The sequence below is a fragment of the Delphinapterus leucas genome, chromosome 9, assembly GCF_059928025.1.
Source record: "Delphinapterus leucas isolate spDelLeu-1000000601 "Yukka" chromosome 9, BTC_Dleu_Yukka2, whole genome shotgun sequence".
NCBI lineage: Eukaryota > Metazoa > Chordata > Mammalia > Artiodactyla > Monodontidae > Delphinapterus > Delphinapterus leucas.
In genome coordinates this window covers 51038780-51052449 of record NC_143137.1, presented here as the reverse complement: position 1 = coordinate 51052449, position 13670 = coordinate 51038780, and the positions used below count along the sequence as shown (strand labels likewise).

Genomic DNA, 13670 nt, shown 5'->3' with positions numbered 1-13670 from the left:
CCCACGGTGGACTCTGGAGCTAAAATGGCCTCTCAGACTTGCTACCTGGGCTGAAGTGGCTGGGCCTTTACATGTCCCTGCTCCATCTGTCATTTAATGTGGACCAACCTGTGAAGGGCTTGGGGCACATTTTTGGGCATGTGCGTTTTCTGCAGCTGACGTGATCCCCAAAGGACTGACAGCTGGAGTTCTTCTGACAGCTCTCCTGCAGCTGGGGCAACAAGTCTTTCCTTAAAAGCAGATTTAGGGAGTGCATCTCTACAGCCATCATGTTTTCTAAGGAAATTGAAGTTAACTGACAATGAGGAAAAAAACTAGAGTAATAATTTTTGCAGTGCTCTACTGTAGATAATTTATATAAGTTGTCTTTTAAAAGTATTTCATTTACTCTTAATGTTATTCTTTCCTGGTAGGGAAGTGGATTTACACATAGTGAAGCTGAACTGATGCTCTCTATTCCTTTTTCACTTAGTAAGTCCCCGTGCTACAAAACTATGTCACTGCAATGTGTTGACAGCTAAATAATGACCGTGTACTACTAAATGAGTAAAAGAAACTCTTTTCTTACTCTTTTAAAATGTATTTTTTATTTACTATTTTGTTTATCACTTTTTTATTTCTTGAAAGACAAGTTCAGAAAAAATGTGCACTTTTCTATAATATAGTTCTACTGTAACAAAAACTACAAACATAGCTTTTCCACAAATCCTACATTGTTAAAATATGCGGTAAGTTTGAAAATCATGGTGATGAGTCTGAGTTAAGTAACATGTTATGGAGAACCCTTAATTGTGGTGACTTGCACTGTAATTCATTCCGGTTGAATTGACCTGGGAGTTACAAAGCACTCTGTGGATGAAGTGTGGGAATGAGCAGGAGCTTTGCACTTGAACTGACTTGAACACTTCATAGTTATGGAGCCTTGGGCAGGTTAATTTAACCCCTCTTCACTTGTTTCCTCATTTGTAAAGTGGCTATGAAAATAACGACTCAAATAGGATTTAAAGGACATAAAACACTGCCACATAGGCATGAGCGCAATAGATAATTGTCATTATTCATTGTTATTACCAAAGCAGGATTTTTAAAAGACCTGGTCTTTCATATTTATAAACAGCTGATATTTTCCATCGAGTTCTTGGATTTTTTTTTTTTAACAGACAAAACAGTTTGCCCTGACTATCCCCGACACACACACACACACACACACACACACACTACTTCATCTTTATTCCCAGTCCCCTGATGCTGATCATGTTTCATTCATTTGTGTAACAAAAGTGTCTTAAGGGCCTACTATGCACTCTCTTCACTTGGTTTTGCCCTCAAGTCTGCCCTCCAGTATTCTGGAGGAGCATCAGACTCAGAGAGTTTTACCCCTTGCTTCTGTGCTTAATGGCTATTCAGACACTCTTTTTTACTATAATGCCATAAGACTCCTCATAAAGACCTCTGCCCTCCAGGACTTCTTGCCTCTCTGCCTATCCAATGAACCTAGACACCATATTGACACCATATATATTCACAATCCTTAACTTTTTTTCTGTTTTCATATATTTTATTTATTTTTTACATCTTTATTGGAGTATAATTGCTTTACAATGGTGTGTTAGTTTCTGCTTTGTAACAAAGTGAATCAGTTATACACATACATACGTTCTCATATCTCTTCCCTCTTGCGTCTCCCTCCCACCCTCCCTATCCCACCCCTAGCTGATCTTCCTGTGCTATGCGGCTGCTTCCCACTAGCTATCTATTTTACATTTGGTAGTGTATATATGTCCATGCCTCTCTCTCGCTTTGTCCCAGCTTACCCTTCCCCCTCCCCATTGTTTTCATATATTTTTAAATCTACTTTTGATGCCTGAGTAGAACTATTATTTTTTTTAGCTCGTATATAAATAGGAGAGCTGGAATTTGGAAGGCAGTTTGAAATGAGACTCCCAAAGGGTTAATTAGATATAGCAGCTGGCTGCTGTCTGTTAAACTCAAGTAGCTCAATTAGGGTCCCTGCCTGAAATCTGATTGCCCTTGGAAGAGCTTCTCAGCTGTAGCTTGTATATTCAAGAGCAAGAGTTCACTTCTAATTAGCAACATTTTTTCCCACTTAATTATCTTTAATTTTAGAAGTCCACCAACTAACAACTTTATCTGTTTCAATAAATGAGCCCCCACTATGAGTAGCATTTTGCCAAGCATTCCTGTACACAGCACCCTGGATTCTTATCTGCAAGTAAGTAGGAGATGGGGCTGGCAGTTGTGGTGAAAAGAGTGTTAAGATAAATATTCAAAAACAAATGATGCTATTGTGAAGCAGAATAGATAAAGGAGTGTAAGAGATAAAATGTTACTGGAATTCAAATGAAAACAGTTGCCTCTGTTTAAGGTGGAGCAGATAAATTGTAGTGGAAAAGGAGGATGTGAGATGGGCATAAAAGCTTGGATTTGGGCCAGCAGAGATGGGAAAGGCATTCCTGCCAAAACAGAGGGGTGGAAATGTAAAGGTGCAAGATATGACTGATGTGTAATATCCCCACATGGGGGCAGGGGAGTCTTGAAAATTGTTGTGAATGACCTTGTGAATAGAGTCCCATAGGCAGTGAGGAGGCAGGGATGATATGACTGACATCTGGCATTCAGATGCACATGGGACTGGGCAAGGAGACTTTCTGTAAGGCCAGAGGAAATGAACAAGAGAACCCACTCCTATGAATGACATTGAAAAGGCAAATTTCAAGGGACCTGGGTGCAGGCTGTATCTGCTAGGGAGAGGGTAAGAGAGGCACAAGGGAAACCTGCAGGAGGGATAGAGCAGGGGGGTAGAAGTAATACATTTTATTTTAGACGTTAATTTGAGCTGTGAATGGGTTATCCAGATGGAGATATTCAACAGGAAGTTGAAAACATGCCTCAGGGGAGAGTAGAACTGTAGATACAGATGTGGAAGCACTGAAGATAGAACCCTAAGGGTCCATGAGATTCTTGAGAGAAACAGTGATCTCTTCTGTGTCTACACTTTCTCCCTCAAAAATCTCTTCCATTCTTAAGTGCAACATTTTCATTTAGGAAGTAGGAGAAGATGACACAAGTTAAGAGGGCAGAGAAGGAATAATCAGAGAAGTAGAAGGCGGTCCTGGGTCGTAAAGTGTCAGGGAAATAGAAGGAAAGGAGAGGTTTAAAAGGTGGAGAGGCTAACCTCCTCAGACACTGCAGAGAAGTTGGATTGCTTGAACACTAAGCAAAGACGCACCCCACCACGATTCCATCGTGTCTGGTTAAGACTCCTGACATAGCATTTATCATGTGATTATTTAATTGTTTATTATTCTCCACCATTAGGTAAGGGTAATTTGGTATTGTTAATTATTTTATTACCAGCATTTACCACTGATACATGAGTGAATGAATGAACAAACACAGGAATGAAAATGTCAGTTGTGGCAGCAGTAAAGCGTAGTTTCAGTTGAGAGGTGGGTGTGGAAGCCACATTCCAATGCCTAAAGTAAATGAATGGTGGAAAGGACAGGGAGATCAACCAAGATATACACGCTGTTTTTAATTTTTGTAAGAAACAACAAGAAAAAAACCCCAAACATGCAAATTCTTACAACTGTTGGCTTTAATTGGGGTGACTGAAAAAAAATGAACTGCCCTTGTGTCAGGGAATGTTCTTTCTGGTGGGTAGGAGAAAGTGCTGCTAAGAATAACATTTCTGTTTATTTTGAGATTGTCTGTTAACCTAGTGGGACTTCAGAGAGATTTAGACTACAAGTAAGCCTCTGACAGATATCTATGAAAGCTAGATTAAAACAATAATACACAATCAACTGTGGTCCAAGGGCTTGTCAACCAGTGCCGGTTGGAATGCTCAGAGAATTGGAAACAGTGATCTTTAGGCAGCCAGGTGAGACTAATCTGGGGAAGCTTTAGGAAGGAGATAAATTTAAGTTGTTTTGAAAGGGGACTATTCTAGTCAATTGGCAAAGAGTCTTATAATACAGGATTAGGTATTTTAATTTGATTACTTGAGGTAATTTGGAGCCACTCCAATATTCTGAGAAGACTTGGTATAAAATATTGTTTTGAAGATGACTCATTTCAGTAGTTTTTAGCTCTGGCTGTATATTAGAATTACCTGGAGAGCTTTGAAAAATCCTGGTGCCTAGGCTATGGGGCAGAACGGTGAAACCTAGAGTTGGGACCTGGATGTCAGTGTTTTTTTTAATGTTTTCTATTTTTTTGTTGTTTCGTTTGTTTAAATTCTCTGGATGATTCCAATAAACAGCCCAAAGTGAGAAGTACTGCTCTAAGTGTAGAGAAAACTGCAAGCAAGCAAGAGAGAGACTAGAATTAGAAAGGTTAGCAAGGAGGCTGGAAATTGGTATCTGACCTAGCTTTGTGAACAGAGATAAAAGGGGTGAAGCTAAATAAAGTATTCTGGAGGAAAGGTTGGTTGGACTTTGTGGTGCATGTCAGTTGCAGTTTTTCATAAAGCTATATTCCAGGAGCATCGCCGATCTTATTATGATGGATTAGTTGAAAAACAAACAGGTAGGACCTGCTAAGATTTGGGGCTTTTATTATTAGCAAAATTCTCAATTTCTGAAGTGCCAAAGCAACTCAGAAGAGAGAGAGAGAGAAAAAAAATCGTATTGAAAGGATAGAAGATTTTGTTTATATTTGAAGGCAGAAATAAAGCCAATGATAGATGCTCTGGAATTAAGAATCAAAATTCAGACTTTAAATTGAGTTACAGTTAGTAGAGAAATTGGTCTGTGGCAAAATTATGATCCTTTTAGAGTAACCTTGAAGAAAATGAAAAGCCAAACCATTAAGGACACTAAAAGAAGGATTCCCCATCGTTTTCAATCATAACATTCCACTTTCTTGGAACAAAGAATTTGTAAGAGGTATGGGAAATGGATGGGTAGTGTATCAGAAATGATGACCTCTCAGAAAGGTGGGCTGGCAAGCAATGATGAGAATTCCAAAGTTCATATTAGATCACTTTAAATTTATTCTGGCATGTCCCACCTTTAAAGTTTAGAGGAAGGGCAGAATGTCATAAAGTGGCACTATTGTTTATAAAAGGTAGTGTTTTATAATATATTGTATTTGATAAAATATAGGCACTGAAAGAGAAACTTCACTGCCAAGAGCATCCTGAAAACAAGCAATTGAAGGCAGGTGTGGAGCAATACCATTTTTTTCTGGCTCTGAGGATGAGTCTGAGTCTTACAAGCATGGTAAGTCTCCATGTAATAGCTGTCATTAATTAAAGAACAGACTTGGAACTGTAAATGAAAGGTAATTGTTCCTATATTCCTGCTCCCAAATGCTGGGTCCCTGGTACATACAGGGATAAGGGAGTTGGCTAGGACTGGTCCCAGCTGTAAGTCAGGGAGGACTACGTGTTGTGATTTGAGGGGCAGAGACTCCCCTATCTCTCCCTCCCCAAAGCTTCCTCAGTAAACTTCATCCTATTTTCAGGGACTGGGGGTGGAGTAGAAGGTTAGTACCTTGCTTCCAGAAGACCCTCGAGAAAATAAAAGTGTACTGTGAGGGATCAGGAACACACCAGAAATGACACTCATCCCCTCTCCCTCAGAGGAGCTCAGGGCACTCCCTGGGTAGGAGGGGGTGTCCTGAGGTTGAGTGTCAGAAGGAAGAAGAGAATCGAAGTCGGCAGGTCTGGGTAGGGTGCAGCAGGGATGAGCCATCGGGTCTCCCGTGGGAAGCCAATGGGTCTGGGAAGCAAGGAGGAGGAAAAGGAAGACCTGAAAGTTTTGCTGATTCTCTGAGAGGAGAAACCTCATTCTTCTGCATTCGCCTTGCCTCACTCTTGGGCATGGGGCACTCGCTACTTCATTTCATCCAGCTGGCCTGACTACAAGGGGGGGTGGGGCTCAACATGTGTCCACAGTTACTGTTTCCCTTAGTACATTCAGGTGTCCTTAAATGCTTCCAATTTCCCTTCCTCAGGTTTGCTGTTCCAGGAAAGAAGGTTCTAAATTAATAGGCTACAAACTCCCCCTGCATGTTGGTTTGCAAAATTAATGATACTAACGGAAAAGTAAATTAATCTTTGATGCTTGGTTGAGGCTAAGAGAAAAATCACTGTTTTGGGGGCTGGGCCTTCTTAATACACCTCACCCAAAGTATTCTCTCCCTCCCTTCTGTGCTAACCACACTCACAGAGATTGGGTGGCCGGGAGCTGTGGGGGGCCAGGGGGGCTGTGGGGGGGACGGACACAGTACAGCTTGAAACTCCGTCTCTGAATCCAAAGGGCCACGTTGCAAACATTTATCAAATGCCTGGTTTATGCAGAACAGTGCAACTGTGCCCAAGAGAAGCCAGGAAAGGCTGCATAGAGGAAGCCACCTGACGTGATGTTCCTCCCATGTCAAGTTTTACTTGCACTTTCTACATTCACGGTTTGAAAAGACTGCAGTATACATTTTGTAAAATGTAAAGAACACATTCATAGTTTCTTCAGTTTTCGGAAGAACAGCTTTGCTAAAAGCCCCCATCACAGGTCTGAGGGGTCACAGATCTCTTGGGATTAGGTAGATGTTAAGGGAATCAGAAGTTCTCTGATTGTCTTTCTGTGTTCTAGCCAGAGCCTCTGCTGCACTGCATTGCTCAGCTTCTTTCAACTGAAAAATTAAATCTGCGCTCCTGTCAAAACGTATCATCTGTACACCTGGTCACTCATCCCAGGTCACCAAGCTCTCGGCAGAGTCGAGGTGGAAAGGATGGCAGTCCCCACTTCCGAAGTGTGAGAAGGCCAGATGTTTGGGAGGATCTGAACAACTGGTGTCCCGGGAGTGTCCAGCAAAGCCGGCCCCGGGAGTTCCACGGGAGACCCAGGGCTATGAAAAGAGCTAGTGTCCATCCATTTCCTAGCGTGTGAATCAGCCGGGTTGGGCCTTCGGGAGAAAATTCGTGAAGGACATCGTCAGAGCTATAGAACCTGCCGAATACACGTCAGAACCAGGGGTGTGAGTGTGAAGGGGGAGGGGGGAGATTTTCAGAGGCTTTTTTTCGAGGTCTATTTATCCTTTGTGCCCCACGACTAATGGGCTCTTAGAACGTAACTCTTGGTAAGGGCCGGGAGGAGCCTCTTTCGAAAACGCCCAGGGGGGGAGTATCTTGCTCATCAATAAATGCTGAACGACAAGGGCAATTTCGGTCTGGAAGACCTGGCGCGGATTGGGTCTGGTGACCCTCTCGCGGGCGCGGCTCGGGGCCAGGACCGGGGAGACCCAGGAGAGGCGGCGGGGCGCGGGCGGCGAATCTGGCCGGGACGCCGCCGTCTGCGGGCGCTCGGAGGGGGCTCCACCTGGTCGCCGCGCCGCGGCCGGAGGGGCGGGGCCCGGCTTCCCCGAGGCGGCGGCGCCTCCTCGCTCCCGAGCGCGCACTCCCCGGCGTCCGGCGCACGCGCGAGGCCGGGAGAGAGAGCGCCGCGGCGGCGGCGGCGGGAGCGGGAGGGGGAGGAGGAGGAGGCGTTGGCGGAGGCGGAGGAGAAGGGCGGCTGAGGGGAGGCTGGCCGCGCGCGCGGTGGTGGCGGCGGCGCCGGCGACCTGAGCCGGGCGGAGTGGAGAGCGACGGAGGGGGCGGAGAGAGAGGGAGGCGGAGGGGAGTGAGAGCCGCATTTCCAGTTCCCAACTACGAGTCCCGAGTTTGTAGATGGGGCTGCTCGGCGGCGTCTGCGGCTGAGGAAGAGCAGCGGCGGCGGGAGGAGGGGAGCGACGGCGGCGCGGAGGAAGCCGAGGTGCGAGCCGGTGAGTTGCCGGGTCCCCCACGTCTCTCGGGTAACGGTCTAGCCGCGCGCCGAGCTGGCCGGGGGGCGCCCTGTTGCTTGCGGCTTCGCGCCACGCGGGGACCCCGGCCCGCCCCGCCCCCTCGGCACCTGGGCTCGGGCGGGCGGCGGGGGCTGTTCGGCTCGTCTCGTGCGGGAGGGCGCGCTCTGCGGGGCCCCAGGTTTCCGGGCTGCGGGCGTGCGGGCTGGCCGGCCGAGCGCGGCAACGTGTCTGGCCCATGCTGCCGGCTGCCGCGCCCCGCTCTCCGCCCGCGCTCCCCGGCGCGGCCCGGGCGGGGGCAGGGCTGGGGCTGGGGGCGCGGGGCCCCCTCCGAGAGCCGGGCGCGGGCGCCTGCACCCTCTGCGGCGAGAGTGGCGTTAAAGCATGAATGGAGAGCCGCGCCGGGGACGGCGGTTGCCGTGACTGACACCTTCGGAGTCGGTGCCCAGTGGGGGCGACTCCGCCGGCCTCTGGCTGCCTCTCGAGCTCCGAGTTCTTGGGGGAGGAGGCTTTCGGCGAGTTCTGCTGCCACTTCCGAGGCACGAGACTCCAGTTGTTTGGCCAGAGTGGTTTTGGGCCGAGCACACGCTGCTCCGGAGGCGTTTGCGGCTGAGGCAGTGCTTTCCGATTCTGAGTACGTTGGTCTGGAACCAGAAAGGTGCTGGCTTTTTTTGTTTGTGGTTATTTTGGGGTTTTTTTTTGGCTTTTTTGGCGGGGTGGAGGGCCAGGAGTGAGTCGATGGAGGGATCTCACGGTCGGCGTGATGACAGGATGTGGATTGGTTGGTGGGTGTTTTGGCAGAAGGACTTTTTAACACTTTCTTGGGAGTTTAGGCTCAATCTCCCCAGTTCCTTGGATTACGGCTCGAGATTACATCCATTCAACTTCCATCCGTTGGGGCACGTAAAAGGGGGGTGGGGGGCAGGCGAGGAAGGTAATTGAAGGCTGATGGGGAAGCTCAGAAAATTCTCCGCATTACTTATAAACAGCCGGTTAAGGTCAAGCTAGCCACGTTTTACTCTTTTTCCATGCCTTTGGGGATGGTTGGAATTTTACTTTGTGCTTCCTGACTTGGTCTTCTTGTTATATGGCTCGGAACAGTGGAGGTGCGTTAAAATCGCTCTTCAATGGGAGTATGGTTTAGCAGCCATTCCTTCCAGTGAAATCTTTCAGATGGTCGTTGGGAAACTTCCGTATGCCGAATATTTTAGGAGAGGTAACACGCTGTTAACCAATGCGGAGATAGTTGCAGTACGCAGGTGTAACAACAGACCTCACGGTATTATTGTATTAGGCCTGATTATAGTCATGTCTTCTGAGGCCTGATTACAGTAAACAAAGAACTTTTGTGGATTGTGTCATTTTTGAGGTCATCTGTATCTGAAATCTATCATGTATTTAAATTCATGTTTAAATAGACGTTTGCACAATGTATTACTCTTTAAGGTCTATGCTTCTTTTAGTTTAGACTAGGGTTACATAATATACAAGTGGCAACATTTTTAATAGCTCTGTTTTTGTCCTATAGAGATTGCACACTAAATATTTTTATGCAAAAAAACAAAAACGATTCCGGGATGTCTGTGTGTGTCATTTTCTAATTGATGCCACTCAGTTGCTTTTCCACTTGGAATTTCAAAATGAACTTTTTCTTTTTTTTACATTCTAAATTAAATGAACACTAGAAAAATTAGGGGCTTAAGCAAGTCTGGTAGCTCTATATAAGACAGCGTCATTTTTTGTTGTTCTGTAGGCCAACTGTTGGATTTTTTTTTAAACGAATCATATTTTTCTTAAACATTCATGGGAGCAGTTTGCATTTTTCCTGAGTCTCATTTAAGGCTGAAATTGTTCCAGAAGACTACACAGCCTGCTTCTCTTCCTCCTCCCCCCACCCCTTCTTTTTAGCTTGGGATAACCAAGAAAATCATAATTGTGAGACTCCGTGTATGTTATCTATATTCTGCTTTTAAAACTGAAGTTGTTTGAGTATTTACCATCCCTTTATATACTTTACCATTTAATAATAGATGGTGAGCAGAAGACAACTGAGATTTTAATTAAATGCCCTTCACTTTCTTGACATCCAAGCTTTGTTAAAAGTAACATCAGAAAATTATTACAAGTTACAAATAATACAGGGTTAGTGCCGGTCAAAGGCTACCTAATTATAAAAACACCAAGAAAATAAATATTAAAAGAGGGAAGAGGAGCCATTTGTACTTTTTATGTCACTCGCTGTATTATAAATTACCTAGTTCTAGGTGGTTTTTTAAACAGAGTGTCTTGCAAATTAGACATTAGGTTTTTAGCACTGGTTATAATTTTCTTTAACAAGGTGGTTCATTTGGTAAGTGACTAAATTTGTATCAGAACATCACTTCAGGTAGATGTAGTTAACTTGCAAGGGATGTGCTCGTATTTATTTCTGGAGGAATGAACACCTGCCCATTAGATAAAACAAATACTGGGCTGAGGATATCATTAAATTATTCCTAAAAAATTGTACTGAGAAAAAAGAACCTATAGATTCTTTCCTTCCAAAAATAGTGTTCACATTTATGATAGCATAAGAGCAGAAAAGCATACGAGGTCTCTTCACTGATATGGTGCTAGTATTGAAGATTTGTTTTCTTCATTGTAGTTACCGGATTCTGCATAGATTACTTTTGGTCAGTCTCACAGAAGCTGCGATCATTTCCCAACTCTTCCTGTTATTTGTATGTGAGACCACTGGGGGGAGACTTTACAATTTAGGTTGACCGTATCCCTCCCTCCCATACACCGCTACTAATCATCCCTGAGCACTTTGCCAAACTGCTGCAAATGTGTTGAGGAGGATGCCCTCAGAATCAAGTCTTGATCAAGGTGTCTAAATGACTTTTATTTCTTTAACTCACACCACACTCAAAAAGTACCTCTCTTTATAGATTGTGTTATTAACAGTCTTCTTTTTGGTTACGTGGGCTAACTAAATATCTAACATAGTGAAAGATGAGATTCATGAATACATTAGAGCTTTCAAAGATCTGACTTTACTGATATTAATCTTAGAAGCAGTGCAGGTTTAATTACTTGCTTTGCGTATATAGATATTAGTTGTCCGGAAAGATCTGGAGAGAACACCATCTTATGTGAGCTGTACTGTATCCAAACCTCTTAAAGCTGATTGTTCTCCTAATTTAAAAAGCTTTCCGAGGAAAAGATATTGAAGCATCCTTTGTACCTAATTTTTATCACATAGGGGAAGTTCTTCCTTTATCATAGTAATAGAGATAAGATCGAAACCCACAACTTTGTTGACCATTAAGCTGTAGCTATTCTCAAGAGGTACAATAAAGTCAAAGAAGTCTAGTTTCCAGTTTTCTCTTCTGACAATATTTAACTTTGTTAACGTCCAATTCAATAATAGTGAACTCAGCAAAGGATGTTATTTTTATAGTAGTTTAGAAAGGACTTAAGTTTTTAAGTTCTTCTTTAAGACCTTTGTGCAATCTTGATCATAGTATTCATTCACAGTATAATAAGTAGTACAGAATTTGAAGTAGTTTCTACCATCTTTCCTAGTTTCTTCTTTTTTAAGATGGCTTTGCATTTTTTCCTTAAAACATTTCATAATCCTCCAGAAGAGATATTTTCTGCTTAGGAAATGCTCATTCCTAGCTAACCTCAACATTGTGTTTAATACTTGGGTAGTAGTTTCTAAAGGTCTGTAAAGTTATCACTGATGCAAAGCAAAATGAGAATTAAAGACAATGTAGTGAGTTTTTCATAAAGCTGAAGTTATTTTCAAATCCTTTCCTCTGCCTACTAGTTCCTATACATGGCCTGATTCCTACTTACTTTACCAACTTACACTTTTTCCTCTTAGATCAATTAGTCCATTACCACTTCTTTATCATTCCCCCTTGTTCACTATATTCCACCTACACTGCCCTTCTTTTTTTCCCTCAGAAATGTCATGGCTTGTTCCTGACTTAGGTCTGTTCCCTCTGCCTGGAATTCTCATCCTAAAGCATGACACAACTGGCTCCTCATCATTTCAGGTTTCAGTTCAATTACGTTCTCAGGTGAGCATTATTATCTAACCACCCTGTCAGAATGGCACCATCCTCATTTCCCTGTATCCCATTACTTAAATTTTTTTCTGCAAACTGTTTATCATATCTGAAATTGTATTTTTATTTTATTATCTGTATACTCTCACTATAATGCAAGGTCCATTAGAACAGTGATTTTTTTCTCTTGTTTAACAGTATATGCCAAGAACTTAGATTTGTTCCTGGCACACAGCTGTCATTAAACATAAACCTTTCTTTAAAATTTGAGGTTCTATCCCTCCTGAGGCTTTGGTGTTAAAATGTTCCTTTATGAAATGATTTGAGTAGATGATAGTTGTAGTAAGTAGGCCACTTTTGGCTGTAAGTAATAGAAATCCATTCTAACTGGTATGAACAAAAAGTGAGATATACTGTAAAGATGCAGGAGTGCCTAAAGGAATCCAAGGGTTCAGACTCTGGGACTCCAGTGCCAGCAGGATACACTTCATCTCTTCTCTTTACTCTTCACTGTGCATTTGCTTCACGTCTTCTAATGCTGTAGAGGACCACTTCCTAGTCCTCGTAATAGATGGCCACCAGCAGTTCCTAAATGTTCCCTGCACCAGCCCAGACAACAGGAAACAGATTCATCCAGCACCCATCCCTCCCCTGTTCAGCAAACTATACCATGTTATTAGAACCTGCTTGTACTTGCTGTAATCATGTGAAATAGGATTGGGCAGTCAACCCGAATAGGTGCCGCAGTAATAATTCATTTTCACCCTTGACCCCCCCCCCCAAAAGGCTGGTCTCCCCTCTTTTAAATTTTGCTGCTATATGTAGTTGGAAGATTTGAAAAGCACTGTCCTGGGTTTATATAAAAGAAATGTCCTTTTATGGAAGGAATTTACCATTTGGTTGAGGATAATATATACATGAAGGAAAGAAAGTGGCAGGAACTGAGGAAAATATTTGCAACTTGTATAACAGACAAAAAGCTAACTTCCTTAATATATGAAGAGTACCTGCAAATTGATAAGAAAAAGACCAACCATAAAGTGGGCAAAGATCATGAACAGATAATTCACAGAAAAGGAAATTCAGATCGTTCTTAAACATATATATCAAGATATTCAACCTCACACACAATATAAATATCAAAAATTTAAACTATGAGATACTATTTTCACCTATTAGATTGACAGATCAAAAAAGTTTGATAGTACATTTAAAAATTTTTTATTTTATATCGGAGTATAGTTGATTAACAATGTTGTGTTAGTTTCAGGTGTACACAGATTCAGTTGTACATATACATGTATCCCTTTTCAAATTCTTTTCCCATTTAGGTTATTACAGAGTATTGAGCAGAGTTCCCTGTGCTATACAGTAGGTCCTTGTTGGTTATCTGATAGTACTTTTTTTTTTTTTTTTTTTTTTTGCTGTACGCGGGCCTCTCACTGTTGTGGCCTCTCCCGTTGTGGAGCACAGGCTCCGGCCACGCAGGCTCAGTGGCCATGGCTCACGGGCCCAGCCGCTCCGCTGCATGTGGAATCTTCCCGGACCGGGGCACGAACCCATGTCCCCTGCATCGGCAGGCAGACTCTCAACCACTGCGCCACCAGGGAAGCCCCTCTGATAGTACTTTTGAAGAGGAGAGAGACTAACAGATGTTCTCACGCATTGCTGGTGGAAGTATATATCAATAGAATTTGATGTGATTGAAATTTCTGAAGATTACTAAGGTAAAAAGAGCTACCTGGGAGTATGTATAAATTGGTGTAGCTTTTTATGGGAGAGGAAAGAACTAACTTATTTACCTGAACA

General features: G+C 43.4%; 1 protein-coding gene across 1 annotated transcript in view; it reads left to right on the top strand.

Annotated features, from left to right (window-relative positions):
* The first annotated feature begins 7554 nt into the window (after positions 1 to 7554).
* PALS2 (protein associated with LIN7 2, MAGUK p55 family member) overlaps positions 7555 to 13670 on the top strand; it is a 112023-nt gene continuing 105907 nt past the window's right edge. The window contains exon 1 of the mRNA XM_022585029.3: positions 7555 to 7785. The gene's annotated coding sequence lies outside the window, so the exon portion shown is untranslated. The remainder of the gene's footprint in view (positions 7786 to 13670) is intronic.